This window comes from Lycium barbarum, chromosome 6, assembly GCF_019175385.1.
Source record: "Lycium barbarum isolate Lr01 chromosome 6, ASM1917538v2, whole genome shotgun sequence".
Taxonomy (NCBI): Eukaryota; Viridiplantae; Streptophyta; class Magnoliopsida; order Solanales; family Solanaceae; genus Lycium; species Lycium barbarum.
In genome coordinates, this window is record NC_083342.1 from 75,585,349 (window position 1) to 75,605,262 (window position 19,914).

The following is a 19,914-nucleotide window of genomic DNA, read 5'->3' on the forward strand; positions in this document are numbered from 1 at the left end:
GTAGAGGCTCGTAGATGCGTAGTGTGGGTTTGGTGGTCGCACGAGGTGCTGATACAGATATATGTACACTTATTATTTTGATAGCCTAAAGGCATACATATATAAAGGTATTCATGTTTTCTTATGAAATATGATTTTTCCCATGCTTTGAGTATAAATGTGATAAAAAGGGCCTTAAATGAGTAAGATGAGTAACCGAACGAATGGTGTTCGGCGGCTAGCCCCGGGTACTCGTCGCGGCCCCTAGCTAGGTCATGACATGCTCATTTTAAGTCTTTAATTTAATTTCGTTTAGAATCTGCAAAAAATTGGGCAACATCTCTCCTGTTTATATGCCTAATCCGAAATCACAATCAAACGACCAACAACAACAACAAAAATACCAAGATCAACAACAACATTATCAACACCAATATGCTCCATAAAACATCCCACACGATGTTTTCCAAATTTCTGAACTAACCAACTTGTTATACGACTATTTACTAACTTTATCCCCTTAAATAAACTGAAGTTAATACTAATAAGGAGAGATTCATACCTTATCCTTCGCTAGGGCAGCAATATCTTCATTATTCGCCTTGGTCTCAAGCCAAGATTTACCGCAATACGATACTTTAATCACAACCACACACTTCCAGAACCTGAATTCTAGAATTTCACGTGTTTTGTGCTAACATTTAGTTGACGGAGGTTAGGGGAATATTCCAGAGTACTTGGAAACTTTTGAGGGGTGTTTGATATGAAAATAATCCCCCTTTAACACTTGTCTAGAGTCGGTTTGCACCGACTTAGAAACTACTCAGTGCATTCTCATTGGGTAGTGGAGTGTTCGCACTAGGTTATTTGTCACTCTTCTATGTGTTTGCGCTAGCTCCTGGCACATTCGTGCAGACAAATTTTCCTGGCCTGTTAGCCAGACTTGTAACGTCCATAACTTTCTACGTTGATGTCCTATCAACGAGCAATTTGTTGCGTTGGGGACTAGACTTCATGAACTTCAATTTAGGCTTTTGCTTCACTTCAAAACTGATCATATGCTAGAAGTTATTCCTTCCCCAGGTTGTATCTCTGTCGATCAAGGTAGTACTCCTTTTTTTTTTCCAAAGTCATACTAACTCAACTTCCTTCACTCATTTTCTTGCAAGACCTTCCGGAATCCTCATATTTATCCTTCACTCACAAGACATACTTAATAATGCCTCGCTCCTTATAATCCAAAGTTATTTTACTTAGCCATAATTCAACATGCTTATGCTCAAACTTGATGAGCGCTCTTCCAGAAGTACGGGGTGTAACAAATATTGAATCCTTAGACTTGGATGGTTATAGATTAAGGTTAAAAGGATTTATAAACATTGTATTACGCTCATAGGCCGGAATTAAGGTATGTGATGCTAAGTCTCTACGTTTGGGAATGTTAATGATTCTCCCTACGCCATGTTTTTTTACAACGTTACTAATTGCCTCAGAAATATAGTTAACCTTAGTTCCTTGAATAGTTGCAGAATTTTTATTCTCTAGTTCTGTAATTCGTTCATGACTTTCACTCCGAATGTTGTAAGCTCAATATGTAATCAGTATAGACTTTTGTTGATACCCATGAGTCTCAGTCTAGATGTCACGACCCAGCCCTGTGGGCCGCGACTGGTGCCCTACTTGGGCACCCAACGGACAAACATACCAAATCGTCATATAATAGCTTAGGTCAATTTTCAAATTCATCATTATAAACAGATCTGAAAATCATTATCATCTGAAGCGGTCACGTGTACATAGATATCATATCAGAACAAAAAGGGGCGGCGGAATACACATCGCCGAATATATATACACATATACGAACATACAGGCCATTCTGGCTGTATCCAAATCTGATAGGTTGGAGGAATATACATCGCCAGATACATATACGTATACAGACAGATGGGCTGCCACAAATCATATCAAACTGTCTCAGACACATTTCAAACACAACCATATATATATATATATATATATATATATATATATATATATATATATATATATATATATATATATATATATATATATCAGAAGCCGACAAGGCTATCAAATGGCGCAACGGCCCAAAACATATACAAATGCACGCCGACAAGGCGGCCATGGCGAATGGGATCATACAAACACACCTGTACAGAAGTAGGCACAACCCACATATACGTCTACAGACCTCTAAACAGACCAACCGAATCACATGGCGGGACAGGGCCTCGCCGTACCCCTGAACAAATACATACATATGTAGCGAACGAAGATATATACCAAAATGTAGGCTCCGGAATAAGAGGAGCACTCCAAATAGCAAAAGAGGGGGTCCTAAACTGGTGGATCACCAAACTGTGCGTCTGTACCTGCGGGCATGAAACGCAGCCCCCCCGAAGAAAGGGGGTCAGTACGAAATATGTACTGAGTGTGCAAAGCAGAAGATACATAAAACAAATTTGAGGCCTAAACGAAATAGAAGTACAGAACATAAATGCAAACCCAAAATATCAAAATGTTTACTCTAAAAAAAATAAGTCATGCATAGGGCACAGAGAATATGGTCGCCCGCCCGTCGATGTCGCCATAACACAGCATAACACCAGAAGGTTTCAAATCTCTGTATCCCCGTCACACATTATCACAACATATCATAAGCCATATCACAGCATAACTCCATAAACGGAACCCGGCCCTATGGCGAGGTCTCGGGAACCGTAACACAGCATACTGCCGAATATATCATAGTGCGCACGATCACAAAACCGGCCCGGGAACCGGCGAACGATATCATAATAATGGGCACGAGCAGAGTAGTTCGGAAACTAATGCAATTTACATATCAAAACATTTATGAGACTGGACATAATCATATGACAACCCGTTAGGCAAACTAGTCCGGACAACTGATCAATACGGAGTTTATCTCACAAAAGTACTTCTGAAATCGTATTCATAGTTCAAAATGTAAATTAGAATATCATGGAGTAATCAAAACATTATTCTTTAATAGCTAAAGTCATAAGCAAAAGTCTCTTTTCGATATCGAACAAAGTTAAGCCAATTAGGGCAACGAAGGAGACTCGGGGCTAGAGGGCCCACCTTGGTCCAAGTCGAGGCGGCGTACAAATTTTACAGACATTTGACCTTATGGAATCAACCATGAAAGCTTAGGGGTGATTCGATCATGTTTACGAAAGTTACGAATGTTTGAACATTTCTTTTCAACAAAGCATAAGTTTTAATTCAATTTCACTGAATGGAATAGTGCTAAAAGTAAGCTCGGATTTCTATGAATAGAATGATCCCCGAGGTTCAAACTCAAACCTAGTACATCTAGGACATGCCAAGAGAAGAAAAGGGATAGCTTTACATACCTCACTTGCGCCTTACGCTCGTCCAAACTCAATCCCCGTTTCGTCCAAAATCTACAATTGATCATAGTTGCCAAATATACGTTCCAAGCTTTTATGAATTCAAACTTAAATTCATATTGTCTACCGAAATTTTGGCAGCATTTCCCCTATACATATAGCATCCCCGAGACTTAGCTCGGCTCAATTTATCAACAACAACAACCCAACAATCCAACAACACCAACAATTACCAGAAAACGCACTATAACATAAATAGTCCTCTTTTCTTCATAGTTCAACGACTTCCATTCCAACTTCACACTATCAAACTAATATAGACATTTTCCATATCCATTAACTAATTCAAGATTATTCAAACATATTTCCATAGCATTCCAAACAATATTCATGAATTCAAGTGTTTCTGCCAATTCCATATTCCATCCGAAACTCCTACAAAAGCGACAAAACCATCACAACACATTTTTCTACTTACAAATTCATAACCAACAACAATAATCCACACTTAGAATCTTACTTCCATAATTATATAAAAATTATATAAAAATCACATAATTTCCCATAACAACCCACAACCATTTTCAATACCAACTTGATTCATTAAACCCTTATTTACATCACAAACACCACAACAACACAACTAACAAACTAAATGGAACTTAATTCATCTCCTCCCTTCATCACCATGGCACACGACCATGCACTACTTCACACATACACACGGCTAGACACATACACATCACAACTCCATAATTCTCATCCAATTCTCATCATCATAACATATATACTTATTTCATAACACCAAAGAATAGAAATCTTACCTTTTTCTTCAAACTTCCACTTGCCAACACAAGCACTTTCTTGCCTTAAAAATTGTACCATGTTGAAGAGCATCCTTGAGTTAGTAGAAATACATGAAGAAACAAATTTTCGGATGAAGATTGAAGAGCTTGGAAAAAAATTCTCTTTTTCTTGAAGGGGCCGAAACCCTCTCCCTTTGTTCTTGCTCTTTCTTTTGTTTTCAAGAATAGTCTAGAATGAACAATGGTCCCTTCATTTATTTAATCATCACATGACTTGAACTAAAACATGGGCTTGGGCTCCTCTTAATGGGCTATGGCCGGCCACCCCCTCACTTTGGGCCTCATTTTTCTTTTATTAGTTTTGAGCCTAATTCATTAGAAATCTTATTTTGTAATTCCCGAACTAATTTCCAAAATTTCAAATTTTGCCCTTGGCCTTCCTCCGTATTACCGCAACAATATTTCTCATAAATATCACACACATATGTTAGATAAAATAAACATAGCCTTATTTCTTTCAAGTCAAACTCATTTCTAATTTTTCGAATGCACAAAACATGGGATATAACACTAGAATACTCAGCATGTTTATAAATGGTTAAAGCTTTAGGTCTCATAATCAGTTCATGAATATATGTCTCAGTGAGTCAAAACTCAGGATGTCAATATTGTACTTTTTAGCATGATTCTCAGTTTTTTTATATAAATTGTTTAATGTTGAACACCTGTGTTTTGGGCCTAAGGCCACAATAATGTATACGTATACTTAGGCCTGAGGCCACAAATTATGATCTCAGTAAGCAGTTGATTCACTATTCTTAACAGGAAGTATTTGTTGACACCTAATTTTTGACCTCCAATAATTTATTTTAATTACCCAGGGTTCTTGAATCTCAAACGAGGTGAAATATGTATTTTCTATAAGTCAAAATGATTTTTCAAATTAGTTTGATAATATTTTGCCATTTCATCTGGCAAAATGACTTCGAATACATATTGTAAGTCATTTAAAATCATTTACATATTTTTACTATTAATATTAAAGTAATTGTCAAGATTAATCAAAAAATAACTCAAAACATTTATTCAATTAATTGTTTAAATTATCAAGTGTCAAATGGACAAATATTTTACTCTGTTTGATTCAAGAAATTTGATTAATTAAGTAAACAATCATTTTACCTCTCAATTTTTAACTTTGCATAATCAACTTGCATTTGTAATTTTTGAATTAATCATAATTGATTAGATGCTTAATTGAGGTTATATTTGAAAATTGTTTATTAAGTGATTAATTGCGGCTACAATTGAAATAATCAATTGCCAGTTAATTAAGGCCATAATTAAAATAGCCAATATCATGGTTTAAATCAATTAAGGCCATAATTGCAATTTAAGTCCTTTTATACAATTAGCCGTGTCTTTAATTTGATTAATTGGTCAAGTTTGGCCATAATTGAAATGTTTATAAAAATTTCAAATTGTGGCTATTTTCAAAATGTCACATTTTCCCCTCCCTATATACACGTGTATACACGAGAACACATGAATATGCATGTATACCCATGTATACCATGTATATAAGCTCATTACTCCTTCCTATATACCCACATATACATGAGTATACATGGATATATATGTATATCCATGTCTATCGCATATATCAACCCCGCCCCCCTTTTATTTTCATTTTTTTAAAAAAAGGCCAAGTCCAACCCAATGGTCGTGACCCGGTCCACAACCAAAGCGACCCCTTTTATGTTTGAAGAACAGACCAAACGTCCCTTTTTGTTATATCCCGTATTTTTGAACGTCAGATTATTTGCTGAGGTGGGGCCCACATATCGAGATTTTTTTGGGACATCTGAAAAGTCATATGAATCACATATGTGAAGTTAAACACTACTCAAGAAGGACCCCTGGGCCAAATCAAAGTGGAAGTCCTCCAAATGAATATTTTTAAGAAAACGTTTTCGGGTGATCTGATTTCTAGGGGAAAAAAAGTATTATAAGTTTGGAATTTGGAAAATTACCAAGAAATAGAAGTTGTAGATAATTGAATTAGCTTTCCAACCATAGGTCGTGGGTCCCCAGGTGACGTCGGTACAAGGAGATATGGACGTTTTAAGGTCGAAAGGTCAGTGGGCTAGCCCAACTCGGGACCAACCGGGTTGGCCCAAAAAACAAATAATAATAATAATAAGGCCCAAATTTGTGAGGGATGGCCGGCCAACATGGCCCAAGCCCATGATTTTATTAATTATCCATGTGATAATTAATATAAAGGATCAATTAATGAGTCATATCTCATTTAGAAACTTCAAGAACACTTGAGAAAAAGGAAAGAAGGAGAAATCTCCAAGGCAATTTCGGCCAAGTGCAAAAATTGACAAGAAATTTGACAAAAATTTCTTCAAAAATTATTTTCTACCAATTACAGGATTCCTAGCAAGGTGGAGTGGTCTTTGGAGCAAGAAAAATTCATATTCTAGCAAGTTGCAAGACTTAGCTAAGTGAAAGATCAAGGAAGAAGGTAAGAACTTATTTTTTACATGTTATGGATATTTTTGCATGTTGTAGTGTGCAAAAGTGAGTGAAATTCATGAATACCAAGAATATAGTTATGTGGCGGTGAGTTGTATATCACATGTATAGCCGTGTATATTTGGTGAATCATGAATGCATGGTGAGCAAGTTTTATTTAGTATGTTGGTTGTTGTGTTGTGGATTTTATATTGCAAACAAAAGCGTAATGAGCTTAGTGAAATATTAGTAGTTGGAGGCTTGTCTTGGAAGATTATGTAAATTGAATATTATGTTCTTACATGTATGGATGATAATGATATTAGTATGGTGTTGTTAGAATATATATTATAAGGTTGTTATTGTTTTCATTGGAGTTGGAAGGTTTTGAAAGAAGTAGTAAATTGATTAAGTTGTTATAATGTATCTTGGATTGAATATGGAAATTGTTAGTGTGGTTGAGTTATGTTAATAGTTTGGCCGGGTTTGAATTCCCGGGTTGTTGTTGATTGAAAACTTGCTAGGTAAATGTTGAGGATGGTGTATTTACAGAGGAAATGCTGCCGAAATTTCGGTAGCCAAGTGTTTCCTTAAGATTCTAACTCTAAGTACCCTAATGAAAGTTTGGGTAAATGTGACCAAATCGCAGATTTTGGCGGATTTCCAGCTTGAATTCGGAATAGCAAAAGAAGCGGAAAGAGGTATGTAAGGTTTCACCCTTCTTTCTATGGCATGTCTTAGACGTAATAAGTTGGGTACGCGCCTCGGGGACAACTCTCTTCCCCGGAATGTGCATCCAAATTTTTCCACTTTTTGTTCAATAGAATTGAACTAGAAAGTGTGCAAATAATGGAAAGACCTCTTAAACCCCTAGAACTTGCATAAGTGGGACCCGATTACCCTAGGACCCTCACAAGTAATGACATGACACGTAATATATGTAAATCATATACGTCACCCCATCCGGCCCGAGGTGGGCCCGCTACTCTCGGATTTTTCCTTACAGTCTTGCTTGACTTACTTGAAGTGAATCCAAAGGGAACCTTTGATCCCGATTTCGTTACCAAATGATAAATACTATGACTCCTCTAACGAGGGCACTTCCATGACGATAATGATAACAATGATGTTAGATAAGAGAATATGCCTATGATACGTACTACCGGAACGACTCTATGACTAAGATGACTAAGCTAAGCATCTTATGTAAACATGAAAATGATAAACTAATTTTTGAATCTTATTTATATTTCCTAGCTATGACTTTATTTTCTAAAAGATTTCAAAGTCTATGAACTGTCATCTATGATGCCCCGATTTCATTCTACGTTTACTTTAATATTATTCCCCGTTGGTAGTCTCACTTTTAAAATACTCGTTCCTTCAAGGTGAGACAAAGCGATCACGAGTATTCTATAATATAATTGGAGGTCACCGACCTTACGTCACTCCGATGACAACATGATTCTTCTTTGGGCTTTCCTGCGTGCCTATGAGACATATGTATATAGGATACGTAAATGCATATAAGACATGTAAATGTATGTAAGATATGTGTATATATTTTTAAAACATGCACATGACGAAAGAGCTAGAGCGCTATAGACGCTGATACATGCACATGATACACGTATATGTATATGATAAAAGCACCAGAGCGCTATAGACGCTGATGTACCTACACGACACACATATATGTATATGATAAAAGAGCTAGAGCGCTATAGACGCTGATATATGTACATGATATATGCATGTGTATACGGGGAAAATGGAGGTAAGGGCAGAGCGTTATGAACGCATATCCACCTGATCAGTTGGCATTACATGATATGATATCGTCCCGGACGCGGGATGCCCGGACGCGGGATGTGTATATTTATGGTTAAATGGATCGGCTGCCGACGCCTCGGCAATATGAGATGTCCTATTTTATATGTATATGTATATGAACAAGGAAAGATTCTTAAAGGAAAGCTAAGTACGCATAGCACCTGCCAAGGGTATATATATATACAGGTTATGTTTCTACCTCAGGACATGTGTTATTATTCTCTTATGTCGTTATTTCCATTTTATACTTTCCGTATGCTACTATTCATGCCTTACATACTCGGTACACTATTCGTACTGACGTCCCTTCTTGTGGACGCTGCGTTTCATGCCGCGCAGGACAGCAGACAGGTGGATTTGATCCCTAGAAGCTCTACCAGCCGCCCTTGACAGCGCTCCAGTTGTTTCGGAGACTCACTTCTGCGGTACTATTTTGTGTATGTATATTCGGGCACGGCAGTACCCGGCCCTTTCTATGTATAAGTGTACTATGTCTAGAGGCTCGTAGACAGATATGCCCAGTCAGTCAAGTACAGTTAGATATATGGTGTGTTGGCATTTTAATGTTGTTGTATAAAGTGATAACGAAGTTTACTAGTCTATGTTCATAATGACGCTACTAATGTTAATGTTCAAAAAAAAAAAAGATATGGCACTGTTCATACGGCTTGCTAAGAGGTAAAGGCAAAATGATAGATAAGGGGTGCTCGGTACAAGTATCGGGTACTCGTCACGGCCCCTAGACGGGTCGTGACACTTTTCTACAAGAAGAAAAGCGTCAAAACCCTAAGAGTTGCCGCCTCTACCTCTCTTTGAGTTTTTGCCGAAATTAGCATCGGAGCAGAGTACGATTGCTTTGCCCAGGTTATGCTCGTCTATTTAGGGTAGAACATTCTCTCTCACCCTATTTCAACCATTGAACCTTCAAAGAGGTGAGGTTGCCCCTCTTCAATACTTTATCTACATTTTCTTTAATGGTCTTTGTTTGATTCGATTTCACATACACGTTTGTGATTGGTTGATTAAGAAATGGAGGAATTCCCCCCCCCCCCTACCAGCTGTCTTGGTCCCACATCGGTTGAATCTGCAAACCCTAGAATTTGGGGAATCTATATAAACAACCCTAATTTCTAGTATTTAAGAGAGAGACTTCAACAGATATACTTGTGTAACCTCAGGAAGAACCCATTTTTCGTTTTACACTATTCTTACACGATTACTTTGGGTTTTGATTCGCTCAATACCCCTTCTAATTTAAATATTAGTTTGTTCTTAATGAAAACATTAGTGTTTTCATTTTGTGGTTCGTGGCTGTGGGGTGTGAAGGAGGAGAAGGCCCTAGCTGCTCCATTCTCGGCCAAGGATACCTCTACAAAAGGTAATTTCTTTTTCCTTAAGGTTATCTTAGTTATTTTTTCTTTAATTGCTATTTTAGTGAAGTTCCTTTGGATCATGTTAGTTATTTCATGGTTATTTGTTGTTTTAGTTTAAGTTCCTTTAGATTATGTTGGTTATTTTTGTGCTTAGTTGGTTGTTTTAGTTAAGTTCTTGTTATTAATTTCAGCTTAGCTTGTTTGTTTTTGTAATTTTTTTTATTGTTTAGGACAATATGTTGTTTGGTTGTAGTTTCAGTCTAATATAATGATGTTAGGTTCTGATTTAAATGTGTAAGCATGTTCATATGCCTGTTAAACTTCAACTAAGGCCCTAGCACATGTTGAGTTCTGTTTAGTCCAACCTAGGCACCACCTTGTGCTAAAATATGATTTGGCTGCCTAGGTTAATTTACTAACTAGAATTTAAATGACTTTGATGGTGGAAGATTACTTTGTTTCAGTCCATTATAGTGTAGTTAAATGCCTACTTGATCTTTTGTGGACTCAGTCTTGATAGGTGCCTAGTTTTAGATTAAGGTTGTTGAGCATGATTAGTTTGGACAAGTTCCATGCCTGTTTGTAGTCTATTTTGCTTCTTTTTTTTTTGGTTCATCTGTTGTGTAAGCATGTCATCCCGTCCCTTGTTAAGCTAGCTTAACACCCCTTTATCTGTAACCATGTGCTTATCCTATCCCTTTGAAGTGTCATTGGCAGCCTATGTGATCATATGTTTAGATCCCGGATAAGGATTAGTTTAAAGCATATAAGAGTAGGATATTTAAGGTGTTTTATCTTCAGTTCCCTAGCATTTAACATTACTAATAAACTCTCATTGTCATTTGTATACTTTAAAGGCCATGTTCATCCTCTGATTTAGAACTAATTGGCATATTAGCAGTCTTAGCCTAATCAAGAGTCAAAAAATGAGAGTATGACTTAAACATGTGAAGTTTTACATATAAAAAAAGTTTGAAATGGCCTCAAAGGCATTTGATGTATTTACTTGAGATCCATTTCCATTTGACTTAGTATAGGAGTATTTGAACAGCCTTGAATTGAGTTAGCATGTCTTATGAGCACACCTATTTGTTTCCATGCTTCAGTTGCATATTAAAGATTAGTATGAATTGCTTGTTTCAAACCCCCCCCCCCCCCCCCAATAAAATGTCACCTGATTAATGGAAGTCTATCCACTTGTCTCATGTTCCTGCATATCTCATTTAATATTATCCATGGCTGCTTGAGTTATCTGTGAGTTTACTTAATATATCCCTTACTTGTTTGGACCTCTCAGTGACCATTTGAGATAAAAAGCATGTCTTGTATGTAATTGTGACCATTTATGTCCCTATGTAAATGATTTTCCCATCATTAATGTATAGTCTAAGGGTGATGATCCGGTTTCCTTGCATGGTTCTATGTGTCCCATTTAGGTAAAGCATGACTCTGTTGTTGGGATATTCTTGCCTAAATTCAAAGAATGATGTAAGTGAAATAGTAACTGCCCTTTACTAAACTTGCTATGTGCTTGAGCCTACTTGTTTGGTTTTTGTGATGACTACTTATACATTATGAACATAAATCTTCTATAAACTCTAGTATTTGGGATGGTTGAGACACTGCTATATCTGCTTCAATTTGTGGTATGTCCATGAGGATTGTATGAAGGTAGAATATGTTAGCTTGCACCATCACCTAGATTTTGAGTCTGAATGTGGTTGGTTATAAACCTGATGTAAACTAAGGATGTTCATCTGATTATGTGTTGGATATGTTTAAACGCTTATGCTCATAAAATATCTATGTAAGGAAAGATTGATTAATATAACTACCTTGCAACCCCTTAATTCCTTAATACACTTAGTCTATAACTGTAAAATGGTCCTGCAATTATATTTCTTTAAATGGCCATGTTTGCCTCAGTTTTGTTTTTTCTCTTAAATGAACTTGGGTGTGCTTTGCTCTAATTAATTGCTTGTTCATATACATGTATATATGTGACTATGTTGTATGTATACTCTTAAGCATTATTATTAATAATTAAGTCTAGGTGCTCTCTAACCATAGTTCTTCTTTTCCATTTTTTTGTGTTCGCATGGGATCAAATGTCGCAGGCCATTTCCTTATATTTGAACCTGTTGGGCCTGAGGCCCAAATCACTTCATTCATTGAGTCCGGCAAATAAAATGCATAGAAGGCCCCACCATGGATGAAAATTGTAACTAGTGGGCTTCAGTAGGCTCACTTGCATAACTCTTCCTCTTTTATTCTTTTTGTACGTATTTGCATATGTAAACAAGAATGCTTGATATTATTTGAACCCAAATGTTTTAGAACTTAGGAAATTCGTGTAGTCGTTAAACTTTTTTTTTTTGAAAACAAACACGATTATTATAAGTACTTGCACGAAATTAGCGAAATTCAGGATTTTTCACAAGGAAAAGGCGTAAGTCAAAATCTGGAATTTGGTTATGTGAACGAAGTTAAAAGATTTGGGTTAGATAATGGCATTTGTTTTGGGCCATAAGCCCCTTTGGACGAAAAAGGATCATTTTTGGCTTCGATGAGATAAATTAAGGAATCATTTTGGGCCTTAAGCCCACTTTAGACTATATAAACTAAAACTGGACTGCTTTGCCACCAGGGTAGCATGGATTCAAAGCTCTCTTCTCTCTTCTCTCCTATGTAAACCCTAAACCTAGTATAGCCTCCATGGCTATGTCGGCTATTGGCCAGCCATCCACGGCGGCTTGCCAGCCTCTAGATATCGTCTCCCATGACCACTTCCTTGCATTACCTTCCACGAAAAGACCTACAACCTTACCTTCTCTCCCATATCCTTCATCAAACCCTAATATCTCATTTGCTCAAAGTGTACTACATGCTGCTGAGTCTTCTTCATTAATGCATTGTGAACCAATCCCTCAGAACAAAGTAACATACGTTGATGGCATTCTGTATGTGAAGTGGACGTCGAATGAAGTGGCTTGAATGGAAATGATTGAAAACTTGCAATATGCCATTATTGGTGAGTTTTCAAATGGTTGGCCCGAGTTGGAAGAACGGAGAACCATCATTCCTAAACAATGTGGTGCAAAGAGTAAATGTACAGTAAGGTTTTTTAGAAATTGACATGTTTTGATACGATGCACGTTAATGGAAGATTTTATCACTATTTCTTCTAAACCTGCCTTTTGGTTGAAGTCGAGGGATGGTTGTTCTTATCAAATGAGGCCCTTGATCTATGATTCCAACTTTAAAATAGATGAAGAAACATCCATAGCCATGGCTTGGATTTCGTTTCCAAGCTTGTTGCCCACTTATTTTGTGAAGGGGTCACTTTTTACGTTGGCATCTAGTGTTGGAAAACCTGTGCAGGTAGACTTGGCTACTGTTAACAAAACAAGGCTAAACTGTGCGAGGGTTAAAGTTCAAGTTGACTTAATAACTGATTAACCAAAGTTTCTGATGATGTAAATTGAGGACGATGATACTAAGGTTATCAAAGAAGTCACAGTGAAGATCCAATACGATTATCTACCTAGACACTGCACTTAATGCATGTTACAAGGACACTCAAATGCTGAATGTAGACTGTTGTATCCAGAGTTAGAGGAGGAGGAGGTTGTTGCTAGTCCTAGCATGGATAAACCATTAGATAACCATGATCTTCAGACGAAGCAGCCAGCGAAACAAAACCATGAAGGGAGGTATAATCATGGTTATAATAGGAGATATAGAGGAAGATTAGCACAAAAATTTGTTCTAAAGGTTTTGTCTAGTGGTGTTGTAGTTACAAATCCTGGGGAGCTTATTAAGAAGAATAATTTTGAGCAAAGTGAAGTACATAAGAACAAGGTTGATGTGAAAGATCAAAATAACAGCACCAAGCTGTTATGTCCCGTATTTTCGTATAACGGGAAATCAAGAAAATAAATAAGACTTGTGTGTGTTGAGGAAATAATTTGATTCAAGTTGCTATGCTCATGTTGATTATGGAATCATTGATGTCAAGACCTCGGGGAAGGCCGAGGGTAAATTTGGAATTTTAGAAATTAGTTCCGGGAATTACAAAACGGGACATTTTATGCATTGGGCTAAGAAAATGGAATACAAAAATTGAGGCCCAATTGAGTTAAGTGGCCGGCCAAGGGGGGGGGGGGGGGCAAGCCCAAGTCCATTTCATTAAGGTCATGTGCTATGCACATGACCTATGAGTGGATATATATCAAGCACTTGGTAATTATCAAGAAGTTAATCAAAAAAAAAAAATACAAGATCAAAGAGAAAGGGGGTTTCGGCCGAACAAGGAGAAAAAAAAAAAAAGAATTCCTTGGCCTTGTTTCTAATCCAAACACCTAGTTTCTTTTGTAATGATTGATGAGTTCGAGGTGCTCTTCGTTGTGATACAATTAGTTTGACGAAAGGGCGGCGTTTGCGACAAGTCGGAAATTCAAGAAAAAGGTAAGATTTTTATGTTTTAATGTTATGAAATGGATATATATGTGTTAGTGATTGGATTAGTGTGAAGATTGTGGGATGAGGTTGTGTTTGTGCATGGTGTGTGTGTATATAGAAGGGTGTGTTTGGCCGTGAGTCCCATGTAGTGCAAGGCATAAGAATTTTATCTTGTTTAGCTTGAATAATGTGTTGTTGTGATCTTTATGTCGTAAAGGATCGATTAAAGAATTGAGTTGGTGCTAGAAAATAATTTCGGACGTTATCGGAAAGTGTATACCTTTGGTATATTTGTATATATCATAGTATATTTATGATACTAAGGACTTTAAATATGATTTATAGTTGATGTTGATGAATTTGGAATGAAACGACGCAAGTTAGAATATTCGTCGTAACTTTTGGTGGTTGAAATGAAATAGGGAAAGAAATGGATTTTGAGAAACTTTGTATATGGTTTGGAACTTGTATGTTATGTGGAGGAATAATCTTGAATGAATGAATACAATAATGTGGACATGAGTTAGAATTGTGAAGTTTGAATATAGGATTACCAACTTATGTATTAAGGTGAAATTTTGAAGCTAGTGTGGTTTGATTGTGGTTTGTATTGTGTAATGATGTTTGGGTTGTTGTTGTTGTTGTATTTTGAGCCGAGCCAAGTCTCGGGGATGTTAGGTTTATAGGGGAAATGCTGCCGAAATTTCGGTAGCCAAGTATAGCCCCAAAGATGAAAATGCTAACTCTCATGAATAGTAACTGGTAAAAGTGACCATTTGCAGTTTCTGGACGAAACGGGAATCGCGATTTGACGAGCGTAAGGCGCCAACCAGGTATGTAAAGCCTACCTCTCATTCTTTTGGCATGTCCTAGACCCACTAGGTAAATTTCGGAATCTCGGGAATAACCCTGCTCTTGGAAATCGAAGTTCAAGTTCGAGCACTATTCACTCAGCGCGATTGAACCCCTTTTTGTCACTTTTGGTTAAAAGAATGTTCGTACCTCCATAACTTGTGCTGTTGTGTCCGAAACCCTTCGAAACTTTCGTAGATGGCTCTATGGAGCCGAAAGTCTGTGATTTGTGTCCGCCGCCTCAATTTGACCCGAGGTGGGCCCGCGAGCCCCGAGGCTCCCCTTATTCGGTTTGTTTGATTCGCTTGTGTCTGTTATGATTCGCAATCTTCTGTTTATGACTCAAGGATGTGTTTGAAACTTCCTATGCCACTAATGCATGTTCTGTACTCTGGGATGATGTGAGAATTCCGGAAAAATGACTTATGAACAGTTTTCTTACGAATTTGACAGTTTGGGACTTCGTAACCTTTATATGCCTACTTTTATCAATTCGATTCCTACTCCGAGCCTTCTGGCGTCAGTATCTGCCTATATGTAAACGATATGTTGAGTCCGACAAATTATTTTTAATATGCATATGGTTTCGGCACTACTCTGTTCGTGCTGTCTGCTATGACTTCGTTGGTCGGTACCCGGGCCGACTTTGTGATCGTGCGCGCTATAATATATTCGGGAGTTATGATGTGTTACGGTTTCCGAGGCCTCGCCATAGGGCCGGTTACCGTTTATGGAGTTATGATGTGATATGGCATTTGATATGTTCTGATGATATGATGTGTGTGTGATATGATGTGTCTGGAGACTGTACGGAGATTTGAAAACTTCTGGAGTTATGATGTGTTGTGGCACCAGCGTCGGGGGGTGACCACGTTCCTAAACCCTATACATGATTTGATTTGCATTTGTACGTTCGCCTCCCGCACAGGTTTGCTTTGTTTGCGATGTTGGTGTGTTTGTTCTTTCTGACTCCAGCTGTGTTTGTGATTTCTGTACCTTCTGCTTTACATACTCAGTACTTCTCCCGTACTGACCCCCGTTTCTTCGGGGGCTGTGTTTCATGCCCGCAGGTACAGAAGCTCGTTTGGGTGGTCCTCCAGTTTAGGCTACTCATTCTGCTGTGTTGGAAAGCTCCCCTTGATCCGGAGCCTACTTTTGGTACATTTCTTTTGTTGTGTCTGTATTCTGTATATTTGGATGAGTGGGTACGGCGGGGCCCTGTCCCGTCCTATGTTCTTATGTTCTGTTTTGTCTAGAGGCCTGTAGTCAGATTTGTGGGTCGTGGGTCCGGTGTGTTTGCATGTGAGTCTGTTTTACGATCTTAAGTGGCCCGTACGCTACTATGGCCAAGTCGGTCTCTGAATTTGTATGTGTGTGTATGTATTTGGGGGCGATGTGCATTCCGCCACCCTTCTGATGTGTGTGTGTGAAATTTGGCGATGTACATTCCGCCTTCCTTCTGATTTGTGATTTGTCTGATCTGTACGGGCGACTGCTTAGGATAAGTGTTCGGTAGATGTCTGATTACGATGTTGAGTTCGAATAACGTACGTTGAGATTGGACGAGTCTGATTAGGATGATCTGGGTGTGAGTTCGTTTGGGGTGTCCCAGAAGGGCACCAGTCGCGGCCCACGGGGCTGGGTCGTGACAAAAGTGGTATCAGAGCGGTTTGTCCTCGGAATGTCTACAGGCCGTGTCTAGTAGAGTCTTGTTTATCGATGTGTTGTGCACCACATCTATAAACAGGGAGCTACAGGACATCTAGGATGTTGTGTTGCCCTTTCTTTGGAATCTTAGATCGTGCGATAGAGCTGTGTTAATAGGGTCATTCTGATCTGACCCGTTGTTGTGTTTGCAGTGATGCCTCCGAAGAAGGCAACGGCGGCCCAGAAGGGCAAGGCAAAGGTGGGAGAGACCAGTCAGGCACAACGGGCTACTCGGGCTCATGTTTATGATTTGCCTGAGGTTACACCTCATTCTGAGGGGTCTGCTACACCCCCATTAGTACAGCCTGGAACGGGACCTTCAGCAGCTCCAGAGGTCCGTGTACCCGCTCCTGAGACTCCAGCTTCTCAGCCAGGGGCGGAGGATAGGACCCTGAGGGAGGCTGTACAGTTGTTGACCACGATTGTAGCCGGACAGGCTCGCAGGCGCGGGCGGAGGGACGATGATGATGAGGACAGGCGGGACAGCCTGAGAGTTCGGGAGTTCTTGTTATGCGGCCCTACAGAGTTTTTCGGGTCTAAGCCCGACGAGGACCCCCATGACTTCATTCGGGGGATGCGGCGTGCATTAGACTTGGTCAGGGCGTCAGAGACCGAGTCGGTTGAGCTAGCTTCGCATAGACTTCGGGATGTTGCCGCGCATTGGTATGAGACTTGGGAGCTATCCCGGGGTGAGGGTGCTCCTCCAGCTATGTGGGATCAGTTTGTGACTGCTTTCACCCGCCACTTCCTGCCCCCAGAGTTACGACGGGAGCGAGCTGATCGGTTTTTGCATCTGCAGCAGAGGGGTCAGAGCGTCCGTGAATATAATTTGGAGTTTGATTCCCTGGCCCGGTATGCCCCTGCCGTGGTGGCAGATATGACAGATCGGATGCATAGATATGTTATGGGGCTGGATCGTTACTTGATTGACGGGTGTATGGCGGTGTCATTGCAGACAGATATGGACATTGCCCGTCTACAGGCCTACGCCCAGGGGATGGAGAACCGGCACCGAGCAGATCGGCCCAGCCGAGAGTATGATGGGAGACGGCCCAAGAGGGCCAGATCAGCGGGGTATTCTGGAGATTCCCGGAGCGGGCAGCCTCAGTATCAGTCCAGCGGGTACTTTCCTCCGTCAGGCCGGGACACACAGTCTGTTGGTAAGAGGTTTGATGGAGCAGGACCGTCCAGGGCAGACCAGAGTTCCAGAGCCCCAGGTCCTCAGTCGAGCAGGGGTCCCAGTCAGTCTAGGCCACCCATACCCCAGTGTTCGTATTGCGGAAGATCGCACCCAGGGGAGTGCTTCAGGGCCACGGGGGCCTGTTTTGCTTGCGGCCGCCAGGGCCATATCATGCGGGATTGTCCGTGGGCAGGCGGTTCCGGCAGCGCAGCACCGCCGATGAGATCCGTTGCTGGTTCGTCATCTACCCCTTAGGCCACGCGCTCTACGGGGCGAGGTATGCCAGCACCAGCGGGCCGCGGTAGAGGCCGAGGTGGGGCTTCAGATTCTAGCGGTCCCTCGAACCGCATCTACGCTTTGACCGGTCGTCGGGACCCAGAGGCACCCCCAGACACAGACCCAGGTATATTACTAACCTTTTTGTTTAATGAATATGTGCAATGGTAGGTTTGTACCTCAGTATTATGCGATATACTTTTTGTGTGTGTCAGTAAAGGTAAGGTAAGAATCCGAATTAATGAAAATATCCGAGGCAGTTATCTGTGCATGTGGGAGGAAAATATATGGGATTGGAAAACTAGAACGATAGACCTCACAGCCAGAAAAGCTAACGACCTCTTTGGGACACAGTGGGACCCGCTACGAAAAATTTCCGAAAAATTTGGTAAGACCCCGTTTGGCCTAAAATTACGTGACAAAGGTTGTGCGAGGCAATTGATGGAATTATATCAGCCCTAACGCATCAAAATGCGTGAAAGTTTCGGGGTTAAGCGTGCTCAAGCCAGAGCAATTCTGGGATGGGTGACCCCCTGGGAAGTAATGCAAAGTTTTTCATAAGTGTAAGTATGATTAACGTAAATGGGAATTTGGGGTAACCAAAGGTGAATAGAATGTGTGGAGAATAATTAGTGCCCTTTCGAGAGTCGCGCGGAACGAGGCGGACTAAATGGGCGAAAAGGAAAGGATACAACACCTCTTGGGAAATTGAACGAATTTGAATAACAGCCAGAGATGTTCGCCGGTAAGGTATGAGTAAACGTGTGTATGTGTATATGTATGTGTATGTGTGTGTATGATTTCCATTCAGTGCCATGTGGGCTAAGAGCCGAGCCCCGGCAACTAATGTTGTGATAAATAAAAGGTAAGCAGTGTGAATAAATAGAATCCTTGAAAGACTCGATACGCGAGACGCAAGGTAATTTGTGTGACAACTTGGTGAATAAGTTTACCAATAAAGGGAAAGTCTCATGAATCTTTAGAGCCTTAATATGAACGATTTGATTCTAATTTGACATTCTATCTGCTGTGCTTCTGCACTTCCGATTCCGATGAGGCTCTGCCTAGTACGCCTCTATATTTTTAAGTTCGACTACGTTCCTGTTCGATGAACCTTTTGTGCGTTTGATTCTGAATCCGTTTCTGTCTGGCACACCTCCGTGGGTCTGACTCTGGACATAAATCCGTCTGATATGCTTCGGTGCGTTTGATTTTGACCGCGTGTGTGTTCGATACACTTCGGTTTGACTGGTCACGACTTTGTATGAAACAATCCTGTATACTTGATTCTGATTTCGGATCTGTCCGATATGAGTCCGTACGTCTGACTTTGATTGTGAATCTGTTTGGTATACCTTCGTGTGTTTGATTCTGCTTACGAATTCGTCTGATACGCCTTTGTATGTCTGACCCTGATCTCAGAGTGGGTTGACCCACTTTTGTACCTCTGACTTCGACTACGAATCCATCCGCCATAGTTGAGTATGTCTGCCTCCGATTACGAATCCGTTCGGTTTTAGTTC